Below are 17,534 nucleotides of genomic sequence, written 5' to 3'. Positions count from 1 at the left end.
CAAATACAAACTATGATTTTGAGTACAACCAGCAGTCTCCAAGCGTGTGCTTACTTGGGAATGACAGCCCTGAGGCGAGGGTCATGAGCTCACATTAAAACAGACACAATGTGTTGTTTTAACTTGCTTGGTTCTATAAAATTCCACCGGCTGCCTATGCACGCACGCACACACACACACACACACACACACACACACACACACAGAACATAAACCCCCTGTTCTTGAGGCTCTGACTCCAAGCGGTGGAAAGCCCCTTCAGTGACACATAGATCGCATAACCTCTCTTGACACAAGAGGACACAACTCCCAATGGAAAGATGCAGATTCACACACATACTGATTGCAGGCCAAGGCTCCAGACTGCTATTGTCCTTCAGAGCCATCCAAAGAAAACAATGAAGAGGGTCACGCAAGGCCCCCTGTGGAATGGTAAATAACCAGAGAGAGTGAGACCGAGACTCAGAGAGGAAGAGACTGAGGAAGTGAGAGAGAGATTGAGACTAATCCAGTCTGACAGCGTTATATGGAACACCAAGTGCAAAATATGACCATCTGGGGACAGGTGAATTCCACTAATGTTCAATCATTCAGGAAGAATCTGACACTGCTTGAATGGAAAATATGTCAGCTCCATGATGTAGAGAAGAAAAACACACATGAAGAAAGAATGCAAATCATTTCACCTCTATATGGGATTCAGATTTTCTGTAACACACTGCAGTGCATTTCTTCAGCTGAGTTTCACATCAATATTTTACGGACTGTAGTGAAATAAAGGGAATCTAAATCTCACGCAGTGCAGGAAACGCTCTTTTAATGAGCAAAATCTGTTTAGGTGAGTGCTGCCCAGGTCAAAGCCATGCACAGACAGAAAAAAAAGGAGGGATAAAGTCCAAACAATATCAAAGGCTGAGATTGTGGTGATGTTAACCATTCATTAGTGCTGAGTGACCCTTATTATAAAATCATCTTTGTTGTCATTATTCATCTGGCATAAAATGCTGGCCTGTTAATTCAGACTCAGGATGTTGACAATAGGCGGTCTACAAAGGGCTGAGAAGGCACAGTCTCCCTCCCGATTGGTCTTTCATATGCTAATGAGGGAACTGTTTGGGGTTTACTGGCCTGGTTGGAAATGATTTAGGGCGACACCGGTGCTCTCAGCCTTTATGTTAAGGTTGGCCGTAGGGGCTCATATATCACCCTGATCATTAATCAATTAGCGTCTCCTAGCCACCTGTCGGACACATCGGCACACAAAACATTCCTGCCCTTGGGCAGTTGCTAGACGATGATCAGCAGTAGCAGCAGTGCCACTGCTACCTTCTAGCCCCTCGATAGCCCTCCCCACTCCACTTTATGGTAATACCCTGATGGATTACATAATCACACCCAAATACTGTCACCGACGTCAAGGGCTACTCTCCAAGAGCAGCAGATCTGAGTGGAAGCTGCCACAAACCTTTGACGGGTGCCCCCACCCCCTTACCTCCCAATTCAGCTGAACACATTTGCTCTCCGCTGTCACAAACAAGAAAAGAGCGGGCAGAGAGGAATTGATGCCGACCTTGAAGGAGAATCAATAAGCTGACGTCTATTCAAAAGTGCTGAATGCACACCAATGCTGTGTCCTTCGTTGTTTTAAATGCAACTGCCTCCAGTGGGGTATTGATGGTTGCTTGGTATTGACGATGTGACACAATAGCCAAACAAGTGCACGATGGAAAGGTTCAAACTAACAGGGCATTTGTGAAATAAGTCCAGAAAAGTAATTTTGTTTGTAGATGAACTAACTGCTGACTTGCAGGGTGACAACCAAGTGCTAAACAAATGCACCGCAGACTTCTAACTAACAGCGCACACTGAGCTTTAATCGCACACAGCCTGGATCTAAGGGTCTGTTATGGAAAGAGGAGGTGAAAAAAGCTGTGCTGAATTTTTTATGGTCTGGGTTTTTTCAAAACACCAACTGACTCTGTGATCTCATGGAGTCACTCGAGGCACCGTGTGGTGGGACTGAAATACTCCTCAAAGATTTCTGTTAACAGCTGCCCCTCTACTCAGCTGCCACAAATTGAGTTTTTTGTTTTCGTAACTGGAGATTTGTATGTAAATTTCACCTCTTATGCAAAGGCCCTCACTGCCACTACACAATCCGTTTTCCACAGCCTTGCTTCCCCTGACAATAGACAATTCCCTCCCCTCCCAATTTTTTTCTCCACACTTTTTTTTTGTTATTTGGAACTAATTCTTAAAAGCAGCTGAAGAAATAAGTGGCACTAAAATTAGCACCTAATCCGCCAACCCTCAATGTGAGGACATGGAGAAAGCAGATTTGTCAAGCCTTGATTTAGCAGTATTCTTCCATTATAAAAGTAGCACTCTTCACGCAGCTTAGCAGGACGAAACGGCTCAATCAGTCTCATGTGGAACGTTTAAGCACGAAGGGGGGAAAAGGATGGTGCAATGGCCTATCTGTGAACCCAGAAACCCTGGCGTCATAATGGTGCCGTTATTAAGCCGCACTCATTGTTATTCCTACCTGTGTTGCACTTTTCACCTTCTGAGGGTTACCCTTTGAAAAAGACATTCACCATCCACTTCCAAAGCTCCCCCAAAAAACAAGAGCTGTTTCACTGAGGGATTGCAGAAAATCTGGGCCACTATGTAGGATGTGCAATGCTGGACTGGTCACTGGAGACAGAGCTTTTTTTCCCCCCCGTTTTTTCTGTTTTAAATCCAACCAGCTCAGGCAAGGAGCCAGCTCCCAACATTATCAGGTGGATTTTCAAAAGAACAAAAGCTCCTGTGCAATTCTTTACACTGCCAGTGGGGAGGGAAAAAAAAAAAGCATGAAACAAACAGAAACCCCACGAGTGTGTGTGTGCATACACATAAGCCCATTGTCCTTGATATTTCAGTTGAATTGATTTCAGAAGATTATTTCAATGATAATCTCACACTTTCTTCCATTTGCTTATCTCTCCAGCTATGTCCCAAAAAATGGCAGGGATTTAGGTGTGTGCGGGTCAAAACTAAAGCTGAGAACACTGGGAGTGGAGCTATCTGTTCAGGCTTCGCATATCTAATCATGAATGTATTTCAGAGGCCACAGGACAAATAATAGATATCTTTGGAAAGATAAACCAGGAGGAGGAAAACATCTCACACTTGACTGCAAACACGGAAAGTGAATAGTTGTGTTGCCTTGGTATCTGTATGGCGGTCAAGCAGTATTGGAGAGAAAAATGTTGCCTGAGCAGATAAAGGCTATCCACAGGGTTTCAGGGGCAGCCAGAAGACAGCGGGAAGGAGGAGGATGATGGGTGACAGGGCAAAGGCTTGACCTCATGGGGTCAATAGGTGATAAGTAACATTTATCATACTTACCCAAGCTGCTAAATGAAAAACCAGGCAGCTTCTCTTCTTCACATTTCAATGTCCTAAGTCCAATGAAGCTCACACTACTGGCAACCAGATGCCCCGTGTTTATGACAGAGACAAATCCTGGAATCCTTAAGTGGAAAAACATGCCATGCTGGCACACAGTAGCGCCAGTGAAACATTACATCACTCTGACGATTTAATGAGCACAGCCTGGATCAGATCAGAAGTTTAAATACCTGCCAAAGCTAATATAAAAGCTTGTATTTCACGCTTCATGAGAGAAGCTGAAAAACAAGCTTCATTTGATAGGACAACAATGGTTTCCACGATGAAGGGCTTGTGGTTGAGGGGGAAGCAAGGAGCGCTGTCTAAGTCCTGAACGCAGGGAATCCATGGAGCCACAACTCAACCACAATGACATTCACATGGAGAAAAATGACAAAGAAGCAATTGAGTGTTGGACTAGATTTGGCACAGACCTATCAGAAAACACTCCACCCCCAGGGGGCTCTCTGACAGTGGCTCTCTGAAGGATCACGGCAGCTTGGTATTGTTTTGGTGCTCTGGACAAGTGGACAACAGTTGTAGTGGGTACCCTGGGCCATAGGCCAACCGAGAACGAAGACAACGTTGTGCAGATGGACAATTAGGGCACACTCACGCAACGGGCATTCATCAAGTGGAGATGACAGCTAATTTCAGGATTAAAACAAACATGGCCTTCTTGTTGGCCATTTCATAACTTGTGCATGGGCAGAGCATCTACAATGAGTCTACTGGAAGAGAAATGCACATTGAAAATACAAGTTAGGGATGGTGGTTCATTTTCATAGCCCGCAACTCCAACGCACAGCAATTTTCATACCCTAACACAAACTACATCTTGTCAACTGCAACACTTTCTCCATCAATGCACTCGAGCGTTACAACTTTAAAGTAAGAAGACATTTCCAGGCATTTCTCCATCATCCGATCATTTTAACTTTGTAAAATACATAATCTGACATACAAGCATCTTTCTGCTGTTGCTGTTCTGCCGGTATCTCGCATACTAGAAGATGTAGATCCATATTTTTAAACAGTGGTGTGTTGAGTGTGTGTGTGCCCTAAAGTGAGTGACAGATATCCCATCAGGCTCAGGGAGACATCCTTCTGCTAGAGTGGGAAAAGCAAAAACGTGTCCTAACAAATGTTTTGGTCTTATCGCAAATTAGAAACAGGGATCCAAATCAATAGTCCTTTTTTTCCCCTCAGGTAACTGAAGAACTCACAAAAGACGCACAACAGAAACAACAGTCAGCTACAATCATTCATGCCTATCAGTTAATGTGACTGCATGCAGCTCAGGCTAGTACCCTGTTTAAAGTGATGTATAAATACTACAAGAGATTGCTGTTAGACAAAGCTGACGTTCAGGAGCCCTTAGACTAATGCAAAAGAGTGCATGTCTACAAGGGATGAAGCGAAACCAAAACGATAATTACTGTTATCCTTATACAGGGTTTTTCCTCCAAAAGAGGAATTTTTGGTTCCTCCCAAAAAGGTTTTAGAGTCAGAGAGGGAGAGAAAAAAAATGGCCCCATTGTCATATACATTTTCAACGAGGCTGACTTTGAAACTCCATTCTGAGCCTAACAAAATTACACAACGTAAACCGATTTTCACTTTTCCTAACACTTGCAGCAGTGCACACCTGTTTTTACTTTGTCAGCAAATGAGCAGCTGACCTGCCAACTGAAGACAAAATTATATATACATTCTACTGTCTCCACTATAATTTAGCACTTTCTTTAAACGGTTATGTTAATTAATCAAGTTAAACAGCCAAACGTTAAGTATCAAAAACAGAGAAAAGTGAAAAGGCACATCGGCAGTCTTCTCACATGTGCAAAGGTGTGACAACGGGCAGAGTTCCAAGCGTTCTGCAAGTAGTTTTCTCATCATTTCTCACATTCTTGCTTTCCACCACTGTCCATATTCGCTGTTGAACTTTAACAGTCACTTCTGTGCCGACAGTGATGGTTTGGCAGTGAACAGTTTGCGCTCTCCTTCTGTCTCTTTTCCTCAAACTCAGAGTCTGAACGGTTTTATTTCTCCACAGCCAGCCTTTTACATATTCAAGATGGGAAAAGCCACAGTGTTACTATTAATGATAACTTCAAGAGTCCCAGCAGGGTATACCAGTGAGCCATCATACACGATGTCATTACCCTGTAACTGGCAAATGCAAATGGGATGCAGATATTAAGTGTGTTTGTGTAAATGGCACATGTTGGAATTTATTTGTGTATGACTTCCACATGAAAAGACAACTTCAATATCCCTTTTTATGAGGTCGAACAAAGCAATCTTTGAGTCAAGTCTAGCTCATGATTCGAGTCCTTGAGTGTGGCAACAATCATTTTGTTGACATCTGAAGCTAGTGTTTGCTGCAGGGGTCTTAGGTTAGCAGCTAGAAATACATAACATCACAAGGTATCAGCAGGAACCATTCAACATGAACGTCCCTGGGTTCTTTTGCAATTTTTCTTTCTCGACTCTGTGGATCCTTTTTATGTATTAACAACAGCATCCTGTTGTGCCTGGATTTGCCCCCACTCTTTTGGATTTTACATAAATGTTCCACAAAGAGACAAATCTCAATAAACAGACTTGTTGTTATTAAGAGGTGTCTCTTGGATTAGGATGGCAAAAAAAACATCATAGTATTGCACTAGAAAGATTCACAGTTATCAGTGATGTAGTAATGCTTTAATTTACAAGTAACCTGATCCAGGAATAAAACACACACAACTCAAAAAATAGTTTGTGAGTGTATCAAACCTAAAGCACTCCAAGTTTGTTGCAGAGTTATCTGTGGGTTGAAGAATGAGGCCATCAAGGCATTTTTTAAATATGCTAAATCTCACCCATCCATTGCCCTCCTTAATTTTCTAAAGCAGGGGTGGGCAATTAAGTTTCCCAAGGGGCCACTGGGGAAACTGGGACTGTTGTGGAGGGCCACAACAATAATTTTACAAGCAGAATTAAATTCAGCTTATTTGTGCAGCAGTCCACAACAGTCCCAGTTTCTCGTGTGACCCCCTTGGGGAAACTAATTGCCCACCTCTGCTTTAAACACCACGGGGCATTGCAGTAAAGTGTCTCCACAGTGTAGTGGTTTACACATTCACAACGCAATCGAAAGTCCAGTGGTTTGATTCCGGGAGGAGACATAGATCCCTCTGCGTCAGGAAGGGCATCTGGCGTAAAAATGTGCCAAATCAAACATGCGGAGCTCCCTGCTGTGGCGATCCCTCGTGAATAAGGGAACAGCCAAAAGTAGCTTTCTTTATCAGGGCGTTGCAGTGAGTGAACCAAAGGAGTGTTACCAAATAAAGCGTGAAGTATTAACAAAAGCCCCTTTTGGATATCGGCTAGAATTACAGCCTCACACTTGTATGCCTCTGGCAACCAAGTCAAGCTGCAGTTTAGAATCATCCCTGCCTCTGTTATAAGGGCACCAAATAACATTTAATAAACATTTGGTTATAAAACGTCATCGGTCCCTCCGTTTCCTCTGGGCATTTAAGTGATTTACTAGTTACTAATAAGCACATGACTTTGAAAGTTGTGAAAAACATTTGAGGTCACAGTGAACTTGAACTTTGACCACCAAACACTAATCAGTTTATTCTTGAGACAAAATAGATGTTTATGCCAAATGTAATTCAGATTATTGAAATGACAAGAATGACGGGGATGGGATGGGAGGTCAGAGTGACCTTCCCTTTAAAAAAAAAAAAAAAAAAAAAAAAATCAAACAAAGAGTTTTTGTGCTAAATTTGAAGAAATTCCCTCAAGATTTTCATAAGATCTTACAAGCACAAGAATGGAACTAGTGGAAGATCAGTAAACATACTCTCACAATAACGAAAGAGTGTTTGAACGTGGAAAACACCTCTAAAAGGTCAACAGTTGGCTAAAACCTGCACTCAAACCTCAGTATGTCTACATCCTGTTCAGACCTCCCTGGCACAAGAAACATGCATGTCACAACACAAAGCAAAGGCACCAAACTATAAAGTTCGGGTCCAAACAGATCGTGTATGAATTGGCAACAAAATTGAGCAGGCAGTGACGGATTACAAATACGTATAAATGTGAGGTTCTGCAGATATCACTCTGAAACATGAAGCAGAGTGATGCAGAGAAGCCTGCTGGAACAGAGTCAACACACTTTACACGCACAAGGCCTGGAAACAACACGCTTGGGGCTTCCACCTTCATTTAGATGAAAATGGACCTCCTCGAGAGGAAATAAAGCCATTTTTAACTCCCCCCCCTCCCGCTTCGAGTCGGCCTCCCATAATATGCCCAGTCAATGGACTGTGGGTCTATTCAACTGCAGGCAGCCCACAGCACAGCCATAAATAATGTAGGGCAGCTCACATGAAACCCTAATCACCATTGTGCTGTCACCCAACAGAGAAGATTGCTTGTTTAATTTACTGCACCGCATCTGTCTCAGTTCTGCCCAATTTAGTTTCAGAGTTTCAGCGGGCAAGCACTCCAAATATTTATTAATATGCTTTTCACACAATGCCAAAAATCAATTAAAAATAAAATAAAATAATGTGTGATCACGTGCAGCTGTGTTTGTCCACATTCTTTTGGTGGGGGGTTGTTTGTTTGTGGTTTTTGGGGTGATGATGTGCGTTTTTGTCCTGAACAACAAACCAAAAAACCCCCCAAAAAACTGCATCTTGTGTAACAACAAAGGCTGGCAGAGAAAAAGCCATCAACACTCAATAACCAGAGCTCATTACTGGCAATATACAACATACTTCATTACATTACTATTCCATTAGCATGCTTCCATTTGCATATTCCAGTCACCTCCTTACCGAGGCAGTTGATCATAAATGGCAGCCATATGCTGTGTAGTGCGCCATATTACAGAATTATTACTGCGACACAAAAAGCAAAAAAAAAGAAAGAAAGTGAATTATGTTGACATGAAATGAAGTACAAAACCAATCAAAAGGATCCGCCGTTAACGATAGCGTCTCGCAGTCTCATTGGCTGAAAGTGTATCATTTCAGGCCACAGGTTATGGTGCCTCGGTAAAAAGAAAAAAAAAAAATCTGCAAGTCTGACAGCCTAGTTTGACAGACTGGGTGATGCTACACCTCCTAGAGTTGTACTGTACATCAAGTTTGTTTATGTCTAAACTGCCAAAAATAAACCATTTTTTGCTGTTTTTATTGGAAAAATTGATTGGGGCACAACAAAGCTCCAGAAAAGTAAATGTAATTGGTTTTAAAAATTCTTTTCTACACTCTTTTTGGGGTATTTCTGGCTTTCTGTCGCCTTCTCCAGCTGCAAACGCAGAAATCCTGTCATCTAACGGGCTCTGTGCTGCAACGTTCCAGCACGACGATGATTTGGTGTGATGGCTCTTCGCCGGGGCTGGCTGCATTGAGATGACAGACCATGGAGACAGAATAAGTAGCAGCGGCTCACTAGCTTCACAGACTCGGCGGGCACAAGCCAAGACAGCAGAGCAGTACGATAACGATGCTATGTGCCGAGCCACTTACAAGGAGCTGCCTATTCGTGCTAGCAGCAGCGAGCGCGGTATCATCTTGTTCAGGACCATTATCTCACCACCGCGCTGTTCTCCTCACACTGATAAATGTGGCCTATAGCAACTTGAGCTAATGTGCAAGCAGCTGCAACCACGGCAATTGGGTAATACACTGTCGACGGCCACATACGCCCACACAGGAGGCACAATAGAGAGGATTTGTTCGACTGAAATCAGTGTGAAGATGCTTTGGTTTGTGCAGTGGTTTAACACTAGCCAATGCTACTTCTTGGGAAGGACGCGGGAGCTGTCAACCGTCTCACTTAGACAGACGTTTGTTTGTTTTTTTTTAAATGGGGAGCAGGCCAGCCAAACATTATCCTCCAAGTAAGAACTAAAATATCAGTGTAACAAATCAAGGCAGAAGATGAGATTAAATCTGTATTTTCTCTTACACACCTTTTTGGAAATATTTAACTGTCAAATACATTCAAATTACATCGGTGTCAGCAGAGTGGACATGAAAACTGAAGATTTTGTTACACTGAGCAACCAATCAAACACCAGTCTGATGTTATGACTGATTGCACATTCACACTTGGCACAGAGAAATACACGTATTATCAAGAAGCACTTAAGGACAGATTGGCCGGTCAGACATCTGTGTAAGTGACACTGGCTATCTAGCTAGCTGTCTGACTCATGGCAGCAGAAGGTTAACTTGGCAGCTCAGCTGTACAGCGGAGCTCTAAAAGGAATATTAACAGCATGTCCCTCGGTGCTGACGGAGAGAGAAAGAAAAAGCAGAGAAAAAGGAGAGATGGAGAAAACGCAAGGAGCAAAAGGGGTGGGTGTGCAAATCCAATTTCCAGTGACGGTGCGCTCAGGATCACCGTTTCACTAAAAGAACATATCATCTGTCAAAGTTAATGGCAGTGTCCTCGGGAAAATGAAGGAAAATAGAATGAAGACCGTTCATTAAGGAGGTGGGGGACGGGGGTGTGTCGAAGCCATCGGTCTGCTCCGCCGTCTCCGCGGGAAAATAAATATATACCCGAGCTATTATTTGTGCATTTAGAAGGTGGCAGTGCAGTCGCAATCAAGAGCCGGTTCACATGCGGCAGAGGTAATATTAGTGCAGGAGGAGTCTGCGGGCTCAAACACCGAGCTATCGCTGGGAATGAAGAGGTCGTCCGGGCTGCCTGGGAGGACGGTTGGCAGGCTAGCTAACAGGCCCAGCCAGGCTGTCTCTCACTCAGAACTGTGGATGTACTCAGTGGAAGCAATTGATACCATTGTTTTATGGAGAGGAGGGTGGAGGGGGATTAAGAAGCAACAATAGGTCTCTTTCACTGCAAATGTCAGCCGTCACGCCGGGGGGACTGTCCGACTGGGCAGAGACACTTCTGCAAAAAGCCAAGGTACAAAATGAGTGTGGAAAATAGTATGAAATTCTGTGACAAGTGCAATGAAACCCTGCGACACAGGCCAGAAACATCCACATGCCAGCTGGTAGAAATGCAATCTCAAACATGCAAAATAAGCTGTGGGAAACTTTACAACAAAGATCAGTCAAGCCATGTCAACCATAAATACAACCCCCTCAGTGTATTATTATTTTATGTGCTCTTGAAGTGGGGGGGGGGTTTGAGCGCTTCAATTCTGCAGTAAAACATCAATGGTTTCAAGGTCTATCAAAACAATGTGCAGCTCGAAACAGATTCTAAATCAATAACCTGGATAATAGGTTATATGGGTCTTTAGCTCAGCCTCATTAGGAAAAAAAGGAGACAATCGTGGCCTCATTCTTCAGGCAAATTAACATAGCGAGGAACCTAAAATAACAACCGATGATCCATTCTGGGACGTTTTATTAAGAGACTATACAACAGAGAGACACAAAGTTCTTTCTCTGAGTGCTTTGATAACCCAGCTGGCCTTGGACCTCTTTGAAAATGTTGCTCCGAAGGTTTGAGGTGAATATAAAGAACAAATGGAAGCGAGGCAGCCTGCCGCTTTAAGACTGAGATGAAACCAAGTTATTCTACCACTCTGACCTAATTGCTCTCTCGCTCTCCCAACATGAACACTGGGAGCTGTGCACTCTGACACGTAAAGATTATTTAATACCATCAAAGCCATAAAAAAAAGAGGAATAAAAGGAAGGCAGCATAAAAGGGAAGGGGGAGTTAACCCTCACGTGACTGGCAGCACCAGGCACGCCGGTTTGCTGTGTGGAGAGCTGCAGAATCGGAATCAGTATGCAAAAGCAGGCCTGTCTAACTGCCGCCGGCCAACATGAGCGGAGCTCCCACATCACAGCAGCTCCACTCCCCCTCCAAAAAAAAAAAAAAAAAAAATCCCACTCGGCTTCAGCTCCACTCTCCTCCCACCCTTCTTCTCTCCTGCTTTTCCCACACTCGCCCCAGTCCCAAAGGCAACGACTACGTCATTGGGCACCACAGAAAAACCGCAGTAATATCCTAATTTATTTCTTCTTATTCTGACAGACCGTGGGCCTGTTTCATTTGGGTCAAGGCTGGTTTTATTAGTGTAAAGCCACACTGTGCGGTTCCACTGGACTCCATTTGTAGAAGAATGTTTGCTGCTTACTACTCTTTATGGCACCATCAGTAGTCAACCAACACCTGTGCAAACCAAATAGATTCTAAGAAATAAAAGACAAAAAAAAGAAACAAACCCCAATCTTCACATCAGTTTTTCCTATTTACAGCAAGCCAAACTCTTATTTCTGCTGTGTGGTTTTCACTAACAAAACATCTAGCAATCAAAATCTCACAGGGCGTTGGTGCGACTGGGGTAGAGGTGTTTACCATTCAAAAAGCACTGGGTGACACCTCTAGTTGCAGTGCCATCGAGGGGAACTTGGTTCATCTGTCAGCACATGCTGACTTCGTACTGTACAGTCATAGCCTCGTGAGTCACCCTGGCACATCATCGACAGGGTAGCAGGCTACTGTGGCCAGCAAGACTGCTACAATCAAAGCACCTGACAGACACCATCCTTATAACGGTGCAAAAGGAGGTCACTCAAAATGCATTAATTCAATACACAAGCCTTATTATAGTGATATAACATTACACCACAGGGATGGGAAAGAGTATATAAATGTATGAATTGTGCAAAATAAAAGAAAACTCCAAAAAACAAACCTTCAAATAAATTCCTCTCATTAAGAACAATCCAAACAACCATTAACAACTCACCACGTATCATCTGCTGAATTCACTAGTTCCATGTATGATGAGAAAAACTGTCATCACATGTAACCAAACTCATAGAGCTAGGAGCTACTGACTCACCACTGCCATGCCAAACCAACAACAAAAAAAAAACAGAGAGAGAGAAAAAAAAAAACCCTTTCTAGTGTTTGAGTTGACTCTACAAACTACAGAGGAAGCAGAGGGACACGCCGAGGGCGTGGGGGAGGTGAGGTGGCAAACTGAGTGTGCCACTGCCTCTGCTGACATGATGATACATTTAGGGCACACAAGGCCTTTGACTGGCACGGTTCACACGAGAAGAGTCGCTGCTTTCCGCCAACACTTCTCACAGAAGTTCTGACTGCATCACAGAAACCACTCCTGTCACTTTTTTTACTAACAAATGCGACAGTGGGCAGTATGACTAGGTCTTTAGATAACAGACCTTCTGAGAAAAAAAAAATTTTTTAAACCTTACTAGCATGAAAACAGTGTGTGACTGCAGGAAACCCTTTCTCTGAACCTCGCTCAATTAAAACGCTACTATGAGATCTGCTCGCGAGTGCCAGTATCATGCCTTTCATATAACCCCGCAGCTTATCGGGAACTGTATTTTTAGAACACAATGATGAGCATGCGTGACATCGGATCAGGTATCACAAGATGGCTAGACGGCAAACACAACAATTTTATGCCAAATGTCTGAAGGTTATTATCAAAAATTTTCATCAGAGTGACAGCTTACTGGGCAGGAAAGAATAATTTTGTATTCGGGCCAAGCCTTGCCAAACCGTGGTGAGGGCACAGCATTTAACTGTGAATCACACCAAGACGGGAGGTGACAGGGTGGGAAAACCCTCAAACACCCCAGATTTCCCAGTGAGTGACTCTTCCCCTAATGCATCTTGCTCTGAATGTCACAGGCTGTCACAGGAAAGGTCGGGTATCTTTTTCCCTTCAGTGCCACCCTGCGATCGCCTCCACCTGAAAACAACCGGTCTGCCCTGCCATGCAGCCAGCAGAGATCTAGAGAGTCATAGCTTAAAAAAATAAATAAATAAATCACTCAACTAATCCTGCAAAGGAAATGAGGGTTAATTCAAACACAGGGAAACATCTCTACAAAGTACAGCTATCAACAGAGGGTACAGAACACTGTAATCTGTGGTTTATAAGACAACATTTTACAAGACAACACTGCAGGATTTTGATGCTGCAGGGTATACTTAAAGACTCCTGACATTTAATTTGAGGAGATGCAGACGCCTTAAATCGCCACATTATCTTGACAGCGGATAATCGAGAGTGTTAACAAATTGGGGGAGATATCTGTCAGTTTGCCAATGTACCTTAAGGCTATAAAGAGAAGCAACAGAAAAAAAAGCATGTGGCTGTTTTTGTTACAGTACTTTTTTTTTCTTCTCGGGTCAGCAGGTATGCGGCTCAGTTTCAGAGCACCTTGAAAGTATTGCAAGCAGTGCCCGGTGCCTCTAGTCTGCACACTGAGGAAGTGGCTCCCTGACATGACCGGTATTAATTATGCACTGGAGCAAAGTTTACCTCCAGCCTGAAGTAGCCCACAGCCAAACAATGGTGAGCGAAATGTGCAAAACGCACCATGTGAAATGAAATACTATCTCCCCACATTCCGCTGTCCCGACGCTGCCAAAAACACTAGCTTTTCTCTGAGGGTAACAGAGACACCCAGACACACATTACAGGGTTTTCCCCTCCTTCTCTTTTAATCCGTAAATCCCCACTTTCTCAACAGCCAAGCTAGGTGGACACCGAAACGGCTCTGCTAATTAAGTAAAGGAAGCTGTCAGCACCTAAATGTGACCCGGTGTCTTTCCAACCTCCACAGAGGCAAAGAAGCGTTAGCTCTGACATGCTAGCCGACCTAAGAGGCGTCGGATTCGCACACTATAACGTCGCTCGGTTAAACACACCTATGGTTTATTTTTCTGCTTAATTGGCCATGAAAACGCCAACTTGACAGAGAGTTTTGTGCTCAGGTTGTCCAGTACGCTTCTGACAATGAACGGCGTTAAAACAAACAAACAAACAAAAACTGTCACACCCGTGCATTTAATGACCGTGCCGACTTGTGACGCGTTCAAAGTGCTCCAGGTGTAAAGCGGACAGGTTACTACCGTGCCTGGCTAACCCCCAGAAGGACACCCGAGAACTGGACACATGCTGTCAAATGTTGTCAAGCTGTCAATGACAAGTGTATGGTAATACCTGGGACCTGTTGACTCCTCCTCCTGCCGCTGCTGCTCGCCTCGGACTGCTGCTGGAAGTTCAGTCGCGCCGCTGTATTTCTAACGCGGGTTGTAGTCTCTTTTTTTCTTTTCTTTTTTTTTTGTTGAAAGTTTTCCGCCGACTTCTCAAAATCTCCAAAAAACGGTGGCCCTCACGAGCGCTGAGTGAGTTAACCCCCACCGGGCAAACAGCGGGTAAGAAGTCGGCGAGTGGCGTTCAGAGAGTAAGCAAGTTCGAAACGACGTTCGCAGAAGCAACCATAGCAGTCACGTTCTCTGGCTGTGAAATCCAACACCAGCCCTGACCCCGCCCCTTTCTCTTTACGGGGGCCTGTCATCGAAAAAGTGGATGTCCTGTTTCTCTCCAGATGTGCTCCGCGCGCTGCTGCAACCAAGCGAGGCAACAAGAAGGAGCACTCACTTTGTTTTGGTTGCATTTTTAATGGGTTTCCTGCAGCTCGTTTATGCTCCATTAAAAATACACACAGTTTTCTATCCTTTATTATTGCTTATAGTTGTCTCTGTATCTAAGCAATAGAACCAAGCACACAGTGCAGACAGATGAATTTTTATTTTATATATATTTTATTTACCTTTTTTTTTGGCAAAACAGCTGCAACTTAAAATGGTTTCGACACTTTAAAAATTCAGTGATGTTATTAACTCCATATCATCGCGGTGGGACGGGAAAGCTGTGCAGATTTTTGTTCAAATATGTATTATCAGCATAAAATTTTAAACGATCCCGCCGCCGTTGCGTGACTATGCCTCCGTGTCCTGCTGAGAACACCATTAAAGCCTCTAAAATATCTTCCATCGCAGGTTGTGCTGTTCCCTTTTGTCACACCGCATTTGGGCAGTCGGCTTCTTCTGTTTAATCCTCCACTCAGAGGAATGCTCCACCTGAGCGCATAAAGAGGGGCAGCGCTGTCAGTGGCTTTCAAGCATAATTATGCATCTGTTTAACAGCCGTGTGCTCAGTTAGTCTGGATTTTAATTTTGTAACACGCACCTTACATTTGTCTATCTTGAAAGATCTGTTATGCATATTATACTGTACTGTGCAAAAGTCTTGAATCACCCGTAATTTGGGAAATGAATAAAGGGATTATTCAACAACATGTGCAAACATACAAGTAAATACAGAATATGAAGCAAAAACTAATTTTTTTCTGACAAATTTGATCATATTTGGTAAGATCACCTATATTCTACAACACTCTCTGTGCTCCTTCAATATTGCAATTCTCTGCTTCAGTAGTGTTGAGGTCCAGACTTTAGGGAGGCCAGTCTATGGCCAGAGTGTTCCATATGTTTTTCTATCCAGGTATGCTTTTACTGCATTGCTAGTATGTTTGGGATCATTGTTGTACTGAAAACTGAAGCAGATGTTTTCCAGATGACATTGTGGATCCAAATCTGAAGGTACATTTCTGCATTCATAATTCCAACAATTTTGACAGGATCTCCAATTCCACTGGCTGAAAAGCGACTCCAAACTGTGACACAGCCTCCACCGTGTTTTACTTACTGTTTTTGTTTTGTTTTGTTTTGTTTTTGTGCTTGAATAATTCACAGGTCACCGTTAGGTGGGTTAAGAAACAAACTGACATTCCAAAAATGGTCAGGTACAAGGACTGGACTGAAAAAGAGTGAAAAAGCAGTCGATGTCCAAAGAAAAACGACAAAGGAGTTGCTTCGTTAAAAAGGTTCACTGTGGGGACCAACATTTATATCTGCCTTCCCAGAACCACTACTGTTGTACTCTTACCTGTGTCCTTGAAGGTGTACTATTAAAAGTAATCAGAAGCGACGGCTTACTGCTTGAACAATACGCAAACAGGTTTGTGTGGATATGCCGTCGTCAGCTGGAGCACTGGTGAGTGTATACAGACTGGGTAATCCAGTCTGTATACACTTTACACATAAGCCGTATTCCAGGAGAAAGGACAGGTCCTCCTCTGTCTCTCAGATATGGTGGCTGCATTCGAATGCTTTCCAACCCAGAAAGCAACATTTTGTGACAGGTGGCAGATGTGAAAGCCCTTGTCCCTTATGACTGGGCAAAAGGCCACAAGAGAGCTAGTGACATATTTTCCCTCTGTGGTATCTTCTCAGTTGCTTTTCATCTTTCCCTCAGAGCACTGACACTGCTACAGAGAGAGAGCAAGCGTCAGTATCCTCCTTGTTTTCCCCTGCTGCCTTTAAGGCTTTCCTATACAAAAGCTGTGAGTGTCACTAAACTGTGTCAGTTGTCACACATCACCACACAAGTGAGGAATGCATTGCTGGGGGGTGCTGGTTGTGACACGGGACACGCAGGCATGCGAGTAAGCGTGGAATGAGGGAGTCGTCAAATGCTAAAAGTATGCTCTGGTGGAAGTTGTTGCTGTCATAGGAGAATGGCTGTAGAGATGGAGCTGTCTTATTTCACCGCTTCCTGACAGGTGAAACTAGGCCCCAGCATGCATGTGTTCATCTAGACTGGATAGACTCAGACTCATTTACCCAACTGCAGTGTGGGGATTTGTATTGTGAAGCTTTGTGTTTCCTCTACATATCTCTAGGTTGGATAGTGAGGCCTCTAGGGTCTCCTTAGCCCAGCTGCATCCTCTGCTTGTAGCCAGCTTTAAAATGGAAGTTACTGGAGCTGAATCTTAACGGTTCCCCAGTCTAGCGCTGTCTAGCAGAGCTAGCCTCTGCTCTGTAATAGTGATATAGACCGCATTTCGGCATCTACCGTAGAGCCATCAGAACATGTTAAGCGTAGTGAAACGCCGTGTGCTGCATGCTTCGTTTAATCAGCCTTTAACATGCCCTCCCTGTAAGCAACAAAGCTCTCATACTGTCTGGCTTGACAGAACCTTTAAGGCACTTGCGCTAACTTTTTGTTCAGCTACAGGCAGAAAATGTTGACATTGCTGAAAAGTACAGAGATTTCTAATGCCGCTTTTGCTTTTTTCAAAGAGCAGCAAAGAGTAACAGACAAGCCTGACAATGGCTTGAAGGATTAAATACAGCACGCACACAGCATATGCAGGTTGGAGAAGCTCACTCCATAACTTGAGCAGCTCTTGAGGGTTAGG

General features: G+C 43.7%; 1 protein-coding gene across 5 annotated transcripts in view; it reads right to left on the bottom strand.

Moving 5' to 3' along the window:
• The window catches only part of raraa (retinoic acid receptor, alpha a), a 140,696-nt gene extending 125,947 nt beyond the window's left edge, over positions 1–14,749 (bottom strand). For all 5 annotated transcript variants that reach the window (XM_019362749.2, XM_019362752.2, XM_005448179.4 and 2 more), the window contains exon 1: positions 14,429–14,749. The gene's annotated coding sequence lies outside the window, so the exon portion shown is untranslated. The remainder of the gene's footprint in view (positions 1–14,428) is intronic.
• Between the last annotated feature and the right edge of the window lie 2,785 nt (positions 14,750–17,534).

The sequence above is a fragment of the Oreochromis niloticus genome, linkage group LG8 (assembly GCF_001858045.2).
Source record: "Oreochromis niloticus isolate F11D_XX linkage group LG8, O_niloticus_UMD_NMBU, whole genome shotgun sequence".
Taxonomy (NCBI): domain Eukaryota; kingdom Metazoa; phylum Chordata; class Actinopteri; order Cichliformes; family Cichlidae; genus Oreochromis; species Oreochromis niloticus.
The sequence above is the reverse complement of the archived record's forward strand: the minus strand, read 5'-3'. Positions and strand labels throughout refer to the sequence as shown.